Source organism: Lissotriton helveticus, chromosome 6, assembly GCF_964261635.1.
Source record: "Lissotriton helveticus chromosome 6, aLisHel1.1, whole genome shotgun sequence".
Taxonomy (NCBI): domain Eukaryota; kingdom Metazoa; phylum Chordata; class Amphibia; order Caudata; family Salamandridae; genus Lissotriton; species Lissotriton helveticus.
This window is the reverse complement of record NC_136067.1, coordinates 1,818,406,833-1,818,419,811: the sequence shown is the minus strand read 5'-3', so window position 1 is coordinate 1,818,419,811 and position 12,979 is coordinate 1,818,406,833. Positions and strand designations below refer to the sequence as shown.

The 12,979-nt window shown below is 38.6% G+C and overlaps 1 long non-coding RNA gene across 1 annotated transcript; it reads left to right on the top strand.

The window, feature by feature from the left end:
- Positions 1-557: 557 nt before the first annotated feature.
- Positions 558-11,014, top strand: LOC144761909 (uncharacterized). The gene is made up of 4 exons (XR_013595943.1): positions 558-623; positions 3,785-3,820; positions 10,009-10,446; positions 10,801-11,014. It is a non-coding gene; the product is annotated as an uncharacterized LOC144761909 (long non-coding RNA).
- Positions 11,015-12,979: the final 1,965 nt, after the last annotated feature.

Here is a 12,979-nt window from a genome sequence, read left to right as displayed (position 1 = left end):
TACTGTGGCACCAATGTCGAAACTCCATCTGCATACACATTCAAACATTCACACTTCCAAGTCGCACACATCATCTAGTGTGACTTTTCCTTGGGGCAAGCGAAGGACTAAAACCTTTGATCCTTTCTTAAACTAAAAACAAAAAAATAGTTTTTTTCAACGTTAGCCCCTATTTAAGCAGGGGGACGGATCACTTTCAGTCAGACTCTGTTTTTACCTGCGAGAACAGAACTCGGACTTACAGAACGACGCTGTACTTGCTGATAACGACCAACAGCCACTGAAAAACTCCGCCATTCAATCTTCGAAAGTAAGTGCATGGAACTTTTATTTCAATACCCCAAAGGGACAGCATTGATACATTAACTTCAGTTTATTATAACGTTTACTATATCCACATTGCACCTGTGTCTAATTATTGTGCAACATGTTATTTTGGAACACTAAATGTTCTCTGATAATACTTATCAAAGGAATACGTAATTTATCAAGCAGGTCATAGCTTTGTTTTAACATACCGATACATATGTTTTTTTTTTTTATCGTTATATCTTGTAGGTTATTCGGACACATTCAACATTTCCTTGAAAGGGTAAAAGAAACGGCGCACAAACATATATCATGTAAGTACATCCAACTGTTCACTCTGCTACACGTTTTTGCTTTCGTTCATAACACTTCAACTCACCACACAGAACATTTCTACCACTAATTCAAGGCACAACATGACTTTCACACATCTCTCAGCTTACAGATTCCTTCTCTCTTCCTTTTCCTCTCAACGTTTCTGCCTCTTTCACTCTCTTTTCCAACTCTCTCCCTCCCTCTCCATTTACTTACACAAATCTCGCCGATACCCCAAGCAGCAGTGCCCGCACTACCGAGCGTTCTGTTATGCCACATCTCTCAGCTTACAGATCCCTTCGCACTTTTTTTTCATCTCCACGTTTCTGCCTCTTTCACTCTCTCTTCCAACTCTCTCCCTCCCTCTCCATTTACTTACACAAATCGAGCAGATACCCCGAGCAGCAGTGCCCGCACTAGCGAGCGTTCTGTTATGCCACATCTCTCAACTAACAGAACCCTTCGCTCTTTCTTTTACTATACACGTTTCTGCCTTTTTCACTCTCTTACAACTCTCTCCCTCCCGCTCCATTTACTTACACAAATCGCGCCGACACCCCGAGCAGCAGTGCCCGCAATACCGAGCGTTCTGTTATGCCACATCTCTCAGCTTACAGATACCTTCGCTCTTTCTTTTCTTTTCCTCTCAACGTTTCTTCCTCTTTCACTCTCTCCTCCAACTCTCTCCCCCCTCTCCATTTACTTAAACAAATCTCGCAGATACCCCAAGCAGCAGTGCCCGCACTACCAAGCGTTATGTTATGCCACATCTCTCAGCTTACAGATCCCTTCGCTCTTTCTTTTCCTCTCCACGTTTCTGCAAATCGCTCTGTTATGCCACATCTCTCAGCTTACAGATCCCTTCGCTCTTTCTTTTCCTCTCAACGTTTCTGCCTCTTTCACTCTCTCTTCCAACTCTCTCCCCCCTCTCCATTTACTTACACAAATCTCGGAGATACCCCAAGCAGCAGTGCCGGCACTACCAAGCCTTCTGTTATGCCACATCTCTCAGCTTACAGATTCCTATGCTCTTTCTTTTACTCTCCACGTTTCTGCCTCTTTCACTCTCTCTTCCAACTCTCTCCCTCCATCTCCATTTACTTACACAAATCTTGGTGATACCCCAAGCAGCAGTGCCCGCACTACCGAGCGTTCTGTTATGCCACATCTCTCAGCTTACAGATTCCTTTGCTCTTTCTATTCCTCTCCACGTTTCTGCCTCTTTAACTCTCTCTTCCAAATATCTCCCTCCCTCTCCATTTACTTACACAAATCTCGCAGATACCACGAGCAGCAGTGCCAGCACTACCAAGCGTTCTGTTATGCCACATCTCTCAGCTTACAGATTCCTTCGCTCTTTCTTTTCCTCTCAACGTTTCTGCCTCTTTCACTCGCTCTTCCAACTCTCTCCCTCCCTCTCCATTTACTTACACAAATCGCGCAGATACCCCGAGCAGCAGTGCCCACACTAGCGAGCGTTCTGTTATGCCACATCTCTCAACTAACAGAACCCTTCGCTCTTTCTTTTACTATACACGTTTCTGCCTTTTTCACTCTCTTACAACTCTCTCCCTCCCGCTCCATTTACTTACACAAATCGCGTCGAGACCCCGAGCAGCAGTGCCCGCAATACCGAGCGTTCTGTTATGCCACATCTCTCAGCTTACAGATACCTTCGCTCTTTATTTTCTTTTCCTCTCAACGTTTCTTCCTCTTTCACTCTCTCCTCCAACTCTCTCCCCCCTCTCCATTTACTTAAACAAATCTCGCAGATACCCCAAGCAGCAGTGCCCGCACTACCAAGTGTTCTGTTATGCCACATCTCTCAGCTTACAGATCCCTTCCCTCTTTCTTTTCCTCTCCACGTTTCTGCAAATCGTTCTGTTATGCCACATCTCTCAGCTTACAGATTCCTTCGCTCTTTCTTTTCCTCTCAACGTTTCTGCCTCTTTCACTCTCTCTTCCAACTCTCTCCCCCCTCTCCATTTATTACACAAATCTCGCAGATACCCCAGGCAGCAGTGCCCGCACTACAAAGCCTTCTGTTATGCCACATCTCTCAGCTTACATATTCCTTCGCTCTTTCTTTTACTCTCCACGTTTCTGCCTCTTTCACTCTCTCTTCCAACTCTCTCCCTCCATCTCCATTTACTTACACAAATCTTGGTGATACCCCGAGCAGCAGTGCCCACAATACCGAGCGTTCTGTTATGCCACATCTCTCAGCTTACAGATCCCTTCGCTCTCTCTTTTCCTCTCCACGTTTCTGCAAATTTCACTCGCTCTTCCAACTCTCTCCCTCCCTCTACCTTTACTTACAAAAAGCCCGCAGATACCCCAAGCAGCAGTGCCCGCACTACCGAGCGTTCTCTTATGCCACATCTCTCAGCTTACAGATTCCTTTGCTTTTTCTATTCCTCTCCACGTTTCTGCCTCTTTCACTCGCTCTTCCAACTCTCTCCCTCCCTCTCCATTTACTTACACAAATCGCGCAGATACCCCGAGCAGCAGTGCCCGCACTAGCGAGCGTTCTGTTATGCCACATCTCTCAACTAACAGAACCCTTCGCTCTTTCTTTTACTATACACGTTTCTGCCTTTTTCACTCTCTTACAACTCTCTCCCTCCCGCTCCATTTACTTACACAAATCGCGCCGATACACCGAGCAGCAGTGCCCGCAATACCGAGCGTTCTGTTATGCCACATCTCTCAGCTTACAGATACCTTCGCTCTTTCTTTTCTTTTCCTCTCAACGTTTCTGCCTCTTTCACTCTCTCCTCCAACTCTCTCCCCCCTCTACATTTACTTAAACAAATCTCGCAGATACCCCAAGCAGCAGTGCCCGCACTACCGAGCGTTCAGTCATGCCACATCTCTCAGCTTACAGATTCCTTCGCTCTTTCTTTTCCTCTCCACGTTTCTGCCTCTTAAACTCTCTCTTCCAACTCTCTCCCTCCCTCTCCATCTACTTACACAAATCTCGCAGATACCCCGAGCAGCAGTGCCAGCACTACCAAGCGTTCTGTTATGCCACATCTCTCAGTTTACAGATTCCTTCGCTTTTTCTTTTAAAAGAATTGCATTAACAAAATGTTAAGTACTTCACGTGAAGACTTACAAAAGATATATTATAACCAACATTTCTTTCTTCTCCTTTCAGATTATTAAAACAACAACGAAAGAAACACAAGTTAAGGTAAATACTACTTTGCCAGTTAGGGGAAAGATTGTCAAAAGTTTATACCTTACAGTCCCCCCAATAAATTAGGTACTCGGAAAAGGTTTTTAATTTAAAATTGGTGCAAACATACTTTTATTATAACATCTAAGATGCAGAGATGCTTGAAAGCAAGTTACCATCAAGGGAATAGAAAATTTAATAGCAAATCACAAGGTAAGCAATGCTTACCAAATAGTGTTTTTGCTGTCTTGCACAATTTATGCAAACCAGTAACTACTTGGAACTCTAATGATCTGCATTATATAATGGACCGTGGGGACGCTTTATATCTACAAATGCATTCTATTAACAAAGAAACACTTATGCATCCAGATGACTTGCCAAGGTATATAGACCACAATCAAGAGATATATTCACTCACGCTACGGAACGCTTACTACGGTGATGTCCTTAAACGTTTTGATAAAGCGTACCCAGATATTAGCACAGCATTAAATGTAACTCTTAATAAGCACTGTGGTGTTATACTTTGTATGGATGTATATGTTATAGCAATTTTCAAACATATGCAAACATACTTTGTATTTGATTCACATAGCAGGGACGATGAAGGCATGCCTCATTCTAACGGAACATGTGTTACAATTGCATTTCATTCTTTTGAAGGGCTGATTCAATATGTTGTGAAACTAGCATATCAGTTTACACATCAGGCTGAGCAATGTGTCCAATTTGAATTAACACCAATAGATATAAAAGTCATTAAGAGGAAATCTTTTACTAAAGCACTTACTGTGCACAAGAAAAATAGTCACCTACCGCAAGAAAGAAACATTTGGGTACATACTACTGAATGTACTCCTAATCAGACTATAACATCAACTACAATGTCTTCAGATGATTTACTGAATCAAAGTAAGCCAGGGAATAGCAATTTATCACAATTACCAGGAAATAGTAAATCTATACAGGGAACAAAGAAACACTCTCTGAAAAGAAAAAGGGATTTAAGTACATGTCCACAAAAAGTTGTAAAAAGGAAACAAATTAATGCAGCTGAAGAAGACAATACCAACAGTAAACAAATTGGTCTTGATCAAAACAGACCAAAATTAACGAAGTGTCAAAGGCAGAAACGAGGTAAACAAATCCATACAATTATTAGGAAATTCCACCGTGAAATATTGCATGGGCCAGAATACATTTGTACTCTTTGCAATCAATTGTGGCATAAACCAACGGTGAAAAATACACACAGTGTTAGCCAATCCGAAATTTTCAGAAAGTGTAACATTAGTAAGAAGAAAACAAATTTAATTTGTATGTCTTGCTATTATTACATTCGCAAAGATAAAATACCACCATGTTCAATTCTAAATGGCATGGGGTTCCCAAATGTACCAGCTGAATTAGAATTATATGATTTAGAAGAACGATTAGTTTCACCTAGGATACCATTCTTACAAATTCGGACTCTGCCACGCGGTTTTCAAAAATCATTATCAGGTGCAGTAGTTAATGTACCTGCAGATGTTATGACAACTGTTACCATTTTACCAAGGCAAATTAATGACGCCATGACAATCCCAGTGAAATTAAAAAGGAAATTAGTCTATAAATCATATACACATTATGAAAATATTAGACCAAATACAGTAAAAAAGGCAGCTACATGGCTAGCTAAAAATAGTACAATGTTTAATGAATATGGTGTTACTATTAACCCTGACTGGGAGTATATACCTCCAGAAATAGAATCTCACAATGAGACTTCGGAGACAAACAATTCATCTGATAGTTCAGACAACATAGAAGCTGGAAATTTGGATACTATGTTAACAAATGAAACTATTACTAGTAATTCGGTGAATGTGTTAAGTTTAGCTCCAGCTGAACATAACACGCCAAGAGGTTTATATGAGGATAAAGATTCTGAGTTTTTGGCTTTCCCTACTATTTTTTGTGGTGAACGAAGGCCAAACAATAAGGAAAGGCACATACCGGTACATTATAGTACTATTTGCCAAACAGAGTTAAGAAGTTATGATAGAAGAGTCGCTAAATCTATTAGTAATGTCTTTTTTAAACTGAAGAAATTACATATTAAGCAGATCCACGGTAAAATCAACATTTCCATCAGGAAAAAATTTACAGATGGAAATAAAATAACTGCTAAAGACATAAAATATAATATTGAGAATGTTTTACAGTTTAATGAGGGTTACAAAGTATTAAAAACTATACGCAGTTCACCTCCATATTGGGAAGGTTGCAAAAAAGATATTTTTGCAATGATAAGGCAACTTGGCATACCTACTTTCTTTTTGACTTTATCTGCTTCCGAAACAAAATGGCACCATTTAATAAATATACTATTGAGAGTTAGAAACTTAAAGGAATGCACAGAGGAAGAATTCTTAAACATGTCTTGGGAAACTAAAAGTAAATTAATACAAGAAGATCCTATAACATGTGCAAGACAGTTTGACTATCAAGTTAGGAAATTCTTTAATTGTGTTTTGATGAATGGCACTAATCCTATTGGGGAAATAGTAGACTACTTTTACAGAGTCGAATTCCAACAAAGAGGTTCTCCACATATACATGCATTACTCTGGGTAAACAAAGCACCACTGTATGGTGTTTCACCAGTGGAAGAAGTCAATAGCTTCATTGACAAATATATCACTTGTCATAAGTCTGAGAACCCTAGTTTACAACCGTTAATAAATCTACAAAGGCATGGTCATACAAAAAATTGCAGGCGTAAACATCAAAGGACATGCAAATATCAATATCCTAAATACCCAATGTCAACAACGCTTATATTAGAGCCATTAACACTTGAGGCGACAAATAAGCAATGGCAAGATAATTTTAAAATAATACATGAAGCTATGAATAGTACTACTTTTAATACACTTTCTTTTGACGAATTTTTAGACTTCATTAACATGGATGATAACGAATATATTACTTCAATACAAACTAGCTTACAAAAAACAACAATTTTTTTGAAACGAACACCAGCCGAATGCTTCATCAATAACTACAATAGTATTCTTTTAGAAGCTTGGCGAGCAAACATAGACTTGCAGTTTATACTGGACCCTTATGCTTGTGCTGTCTACATTATCTCATATATCAGTAAATCTCAAAGAAGAATTAGCAAACTTCTAGCGCAAGCTGCTAAAGAGGTAACAAGCAATAGTAATGTCAAAGATCAACTTAAACACATAGGAAACAAATTCCTCAACTGCACAGAAATTAGTGCTCAAGAAGCAGCATATCTAATTCTTCAAATACCATTAAGGAAAAGCTCACGATCATTTGTATTTATTAATACTAGCCGTCCAGAAAAAAGAACTTATTTAATGCGTGATATGGAAACGATTAATAACTTGCCAGAAAATTCAACTGACATTCAATGTGAAAATATTATTATAAAGTACTGCAAACGCCCACAATCATTAGAGATGTGCACGTTAGCAGACTATGCAGCTAATTTTAACTATGTGAAGAAAAAAACACATGGGAGAGAAATCAATGATAGCGAAGATTTACTTGCAGAACAAAACTTTTACAGCTCAGATGAGGAAGAATTAGAAATAGCATGTAGTCACGGGAATAAAGAACAAGAGAAAAAAAATTATGATTATGCTTTAAATAAGCGCACACAAGGGAAAATAATACGCTTTTGCAGATTTAACAAAAATAATGAACCAGAAGAGTATTATAGAGAGATATTAATGTTGCACTATCCATGGAGGGAAGAACATAAAATACGAATAAACAAGGAAACTTACTATGACAGGTATCTGGAAGTTAAAACATTTGTTGACGCACAACTAAAAATCTATAACAAACAGCATGGAGAAGTTACAAACATTCTTCATGAACAGTGTCATGAAAATGTAATTTCACCTCCTCTATCACCAACAGTAAATATACAGAGATCAAAATAATGAAATAAATAATATATATGATTTGGCGCTAGATTTAGGAATTAGAACTACCACCAATGAACAAAGCTCAACTAACTTTTTCTTACCCAATGAGAAATACCAACAACTTATGCAAAACTTAACGGAAGAACAACTACAATTTGTTTACCATCACTTGCATTGGTTTAAAACTACAAGCACTCCATGCTATACTTTTTGCACCGGAGGGGCTGGTGTTGGGAAAAGTTTTGTAATATCTGCACTATATCAAACTTTACTACGTTACTATAACACAAAGGCAGGTGAAAATCCAGACAATGTTTATATCTTACTTACTGCTCCAACTGGAAAGGCTGCCCATAATATTAATGGCAAAACACTGCATAGCACTTTCAAAATACCTGTGTCGCAAAGTTTGACTTATAAACAACTGAGTCATGAACATAGAACTGCTCTACAAATGGAAATGATGCATGTTAGAGTTGTTATTATAGATGAAATTTCAATGGTAGGGCACAATATGTTAAATTTTATACATAACAGGCTACAAGAAATAAAATCATCTAATGAACCATTTGGAGGCATTTCTATTTTAGCCATTGGTGACTTTTACCAATTAAAACCTGTATTTGACAGATACATTTTTCAGGATTCTACACAGTTGTATGGTCCTTTAAGTGCAAACTTATGGAAAAACATTTTAAAATTTTTGAATTAACAAAAATTATGCGCCAAAAAGAAGATCTTCAATTTGCTCAACTACTAAACCGGTTGAGAGAAGGCAAGCATACTGAAGAAGATATTTCACAAATTAAGCTAAGGGAAATACAACCTGATGAGAGTCTATTAGAAACAATCCCATATATCATGTCAACTAATAGAGAAGTTAATGAAATTAACAAAAATGTTTTGGAAAAACATAGCAAACATTATCCAGTCTACATAACAGTAGCAAGCGATACCGTAAGTTCTGATTTGTCAGAAAATGTGAAAAAAACAATTCTGAAGCAACTGCCCAAAGATCCACAGAAAACAATGGGCCTTTCACATACATTACACATAGCCTTACAACTTCGTTATGATTTAAGTTGCAAAGTGGATGTAAATGATGGTTTAACAAATGGCGCAACTGGTGTGGTACAATTAGTTGAATTGATTAACAATACACCTATTATTGTTTGGTTGTTATTTGAGAATCAGAGTATAGGACAAACAACCAGACAACAATATAAACACTTATATCATTCACAAATTCAAAACACATGGACACCAATACATGCTATAGCTAGACATTTTCAATACACTAAGAAATGTATTACCATTATACGGAAGCAATTTCCTTTACGCCAAGCATCAGCACGGACTATACATCGCACACAAGGTGCAACTATCGAACCACTTTATATACACTTTAATAACAGCAAGATTCATCATTTGCATTATGTTGCTATTAGCAGGGCCAAATCAATACAAAATGTATATGTACAGAATTTTGATGAAGGTAAAATTTTAGTACATCCAAAAGTTAATGAGGAAATGCACAGATTAAGGACAGAAATGCCACTTGAAATACATATCCCACAGTTACATACATACACTGCACATTTCAATATAATTGCACACAATATAAGATCACTACAGAAAAATGTTACTTCTATGATAGCTGATAGGAATATATTACAAGCAGACATTATTTGCTTAACTGAGATCAACACTACAAGGAAGGCCACAGATAGTGATTTTACGATACAACAATACCATCACATTATATTTGATAAATTTCATACATACAACACAAACCATGGAATGATCATGTACTACAAAAAAGATTTATTTATATTGCCTATTTATGAGACACATGAAGGGATAGACATTTTACATTTTACTGTACATATTCATAACACGGATTACCTTATTATTATTTTATACAAACCACCACAAAAAAGTATAACTTCTCTTTTGGATTTTATCACAAATATTACGGATTTTTACCCCACACACAAATTTATCATTATAGGGGATTTCAATGTGGATCTATCTCAACAAAATTCATACACTAAGCAATTAATTGGATTCTTTGAAGCTAAATTACAATGTAAACAACTCATTTCCAGTTACACAACTAACTACCAATCCATTTTAGATCATATATATACAAATGGAAAACTGCACAACTATGGTACATTAGAATGCTATTACAGTGATCATAAAGCAATATGGGTTTGTATTTAACATGTTATAACGCATTTTATATTTCAGATGATGTCTATTGAAGAAATCAGTAACATTAATACCAATGACAACAAACCATATCAGAAACCCATACGAGTTAATGTAATCAACTGCTCTGGAAAAACTACTTACAAAAATTCAAAACAAGAACAAAAAATGCTATTTCATTTGGCTCTAGCAGATAAAACTGGTACTATGAAATGTACTTGTTATCAAGAAGAATTATACGAGCAAACTCAAAGTAACTGTGGACTACTGATACGCAACTTCATCATCAAAAACAAAACAATTCTAATTACTAAGCAAACAAAAGTTACAAAATTTCCGGCAATGAAAATTGAGGAGGGCCTTATCCAACAAGCGAAGAACATTTTGCATCCGCCTGCACCATCTGCTTCTCCCATTAAGGAAATAAAACGTGCAAGTCTAAAAAGTCTTATGACCGTTTCAGGGACAATATGTGGCGTAAGTATCAACGCAAATATGTCATCATGTCACAACTAAAAATGCCTAGTTAGCTTACACACACATTACACCTTTGCTAACTTCACTAACAAGCTAAAAACACATAGCATTATACACTCTGTCACACTATGTAGAAAGCACGAAGTTTTTAAACCATAATATGCCAGTGTTTCGCTGTCTACTATAAATACAAGCACTCTCTACAAATCCATTTTGGGAAATAAACAATGCTATCTTTTCTAAAGGAGGTTATGTTGGGTCCTTAAATATGACACCTTAGATTGCCATTCATACAGCGCACTATTACTAAGTGTTTTTTCTTTCGGAATTTAATACAATGCTTCTTTTGTGTAGGAAGAGGACGTAAAGACTGTCTTTATCAATGGAGAAGATACTCCACTGAAATCGATTACTTTAAAAGATGCAACAGATGACATCAAAGTGACACTGTGGAGAGAAGCTACACTATTTAACATACATCTTGGAGATTATGTCACGCTAACTCATGTAACTGTCCATGAATTTAATGCACAGAAAATATTGAATACAACGAGGCACAGCAAAATAGAGGTAAGCAGACAAAAATTTTTATTGGGAAATAAGAACTAATATTTCACTAACTATATACAAATTTCTCACTCTCGCACCCACTCTGGACATATCACCCACTTGCATCCTTTCAAGCACTTTCTATCTTTCCATCACGATGGAGCTTTCAACTACCCTGCCTCTTTCTGACACTCTGGCTCTTTCAGACACTCTGGCTCTTTCAGACACTCTGGCTCTTTCAGACACTCTGGCTCTTTCAAACACTCTGGCTCTTTCAGACACTCTGGCTCTTTCAGACACTCTGCCTCTTTCAGACACTCTGCCTCTTTCAGACACTCTGGCGCTTTCACCCACTCTGACTCTTTTAGCCACTCTGTCTCTTTTAGCCACTCTGTCTCTTTCAGCCACTCTGTGCCTTTCACCCACTCTGTGCCTTTCCCCCACTCTGTGCCTTTCCCCAACTCTGTGCCTTTCCCCCCCTCTGAGCCTTTCGCCCACTCTGAGCCTTTCACCCACTCTGAGCCTTTCACCCACTCTGTACTTTTCACGCACTCTCTGCCTTTCACGCACTCTGAACCTTTCACGCACTCTGTACCTTTCACCCACTCTGTACCTTTCACCCACTCTGTACCTTTCACCCACTCTGTACCTTTCACCCACTCTGTACCTTTCACACACTCTGTACCTTTCGCCCACTCTGTACCTTTCGCCCACTCTGTACCTTTCGCCCACTGTGTACCTTTCACCCACTCGGTAACTTTCACCCACTCGGTAACTTTCACCCACTCGGTACCTTTCACCCACTCGGTACCTTTCACCCACTCTGTACCTTTCAGCCACTCTGTACCTTTCACCCACTCTGTACCTTTCACCCACTCTGTACCTTTCACCCACTCTGTACCTTTCACCCACTCTGTACCTTTCGCAAACTCTGTACCTTTTGCCAACTCTGTACCTTTCGCCCACTCTGTACCTTTCGCCCACTCTGTACCTTTCGCCCACTCTGTACCTTTCGCCCACTCTGTACCGTTCACACACTCTGTACCTTTCACCCACTCTGTACCTTTCACCCACTCTGTACCTTTCACCCTCTATGTATCTTTCACCCTCTATGTAGCTTTCACCCACTCTGTACCTTTCTCTGTACCTTTCACCTACTCTGTACCTTTCACCCACTCTGTACCTTCAGCCCACTCACCCACTCTGTACCTTTCACCCACTCTGTTCCTTTCGCCCACTCTGTACCTTTCGCCCACTCTGTACCTTTCGCCCACTCTGTACCTTTCACCCACTCTGTACCTTTCGCCCACTCTTTACTTTTCGCCCACTCTGTACCTTTCGCCCACTCTGTACCTTTCGCCCACTCTGTACCTTTCGCCCACTCGGTACCTTTCGCCCACTCTGTACCTTTCGCCCACTCTGTACCTTTCGCCCACTCTATATTGAAAATATTGACATACAAATTTATGGCGTCGAAAGCACCAAAGATGAAACAAGTATTATAACTATTAGGGTGACAAACACAGACGTTTATCAATCGATGCCAATTCAAAATGACATATTAATTAAATGGTTTATGTTGGATGATGAGGTGGACAACATTGGAAATGCACTTGTACATTATTTGCCACAAACTTGTGAAGTGGTGTTTTGTAATGGGAAAATCATAAACATTGTAAAAGAGAAAGACAATGAAGACATATGTTCCGACTAAAAATCTCATGTTGCCATGCTCTCACATTTTTGTACAAAGTTTCAAAGTAATTATTATTGTGTTTAATAAAAATAAAAAGGTGTGAAATACAAACTTTGAACTTCTTTGGTCTTGTTTTGCTAAAGGAAGGATACATACAACTACAACTACACTCAACTAATACAACATAGTCACACACACATAGAACAATCATGCAATACATCTGCCAAACTAAAAACACTACCAATTACACACACTCTGTAGCTTGCGCGAACTCCGATGCTTTAAGCC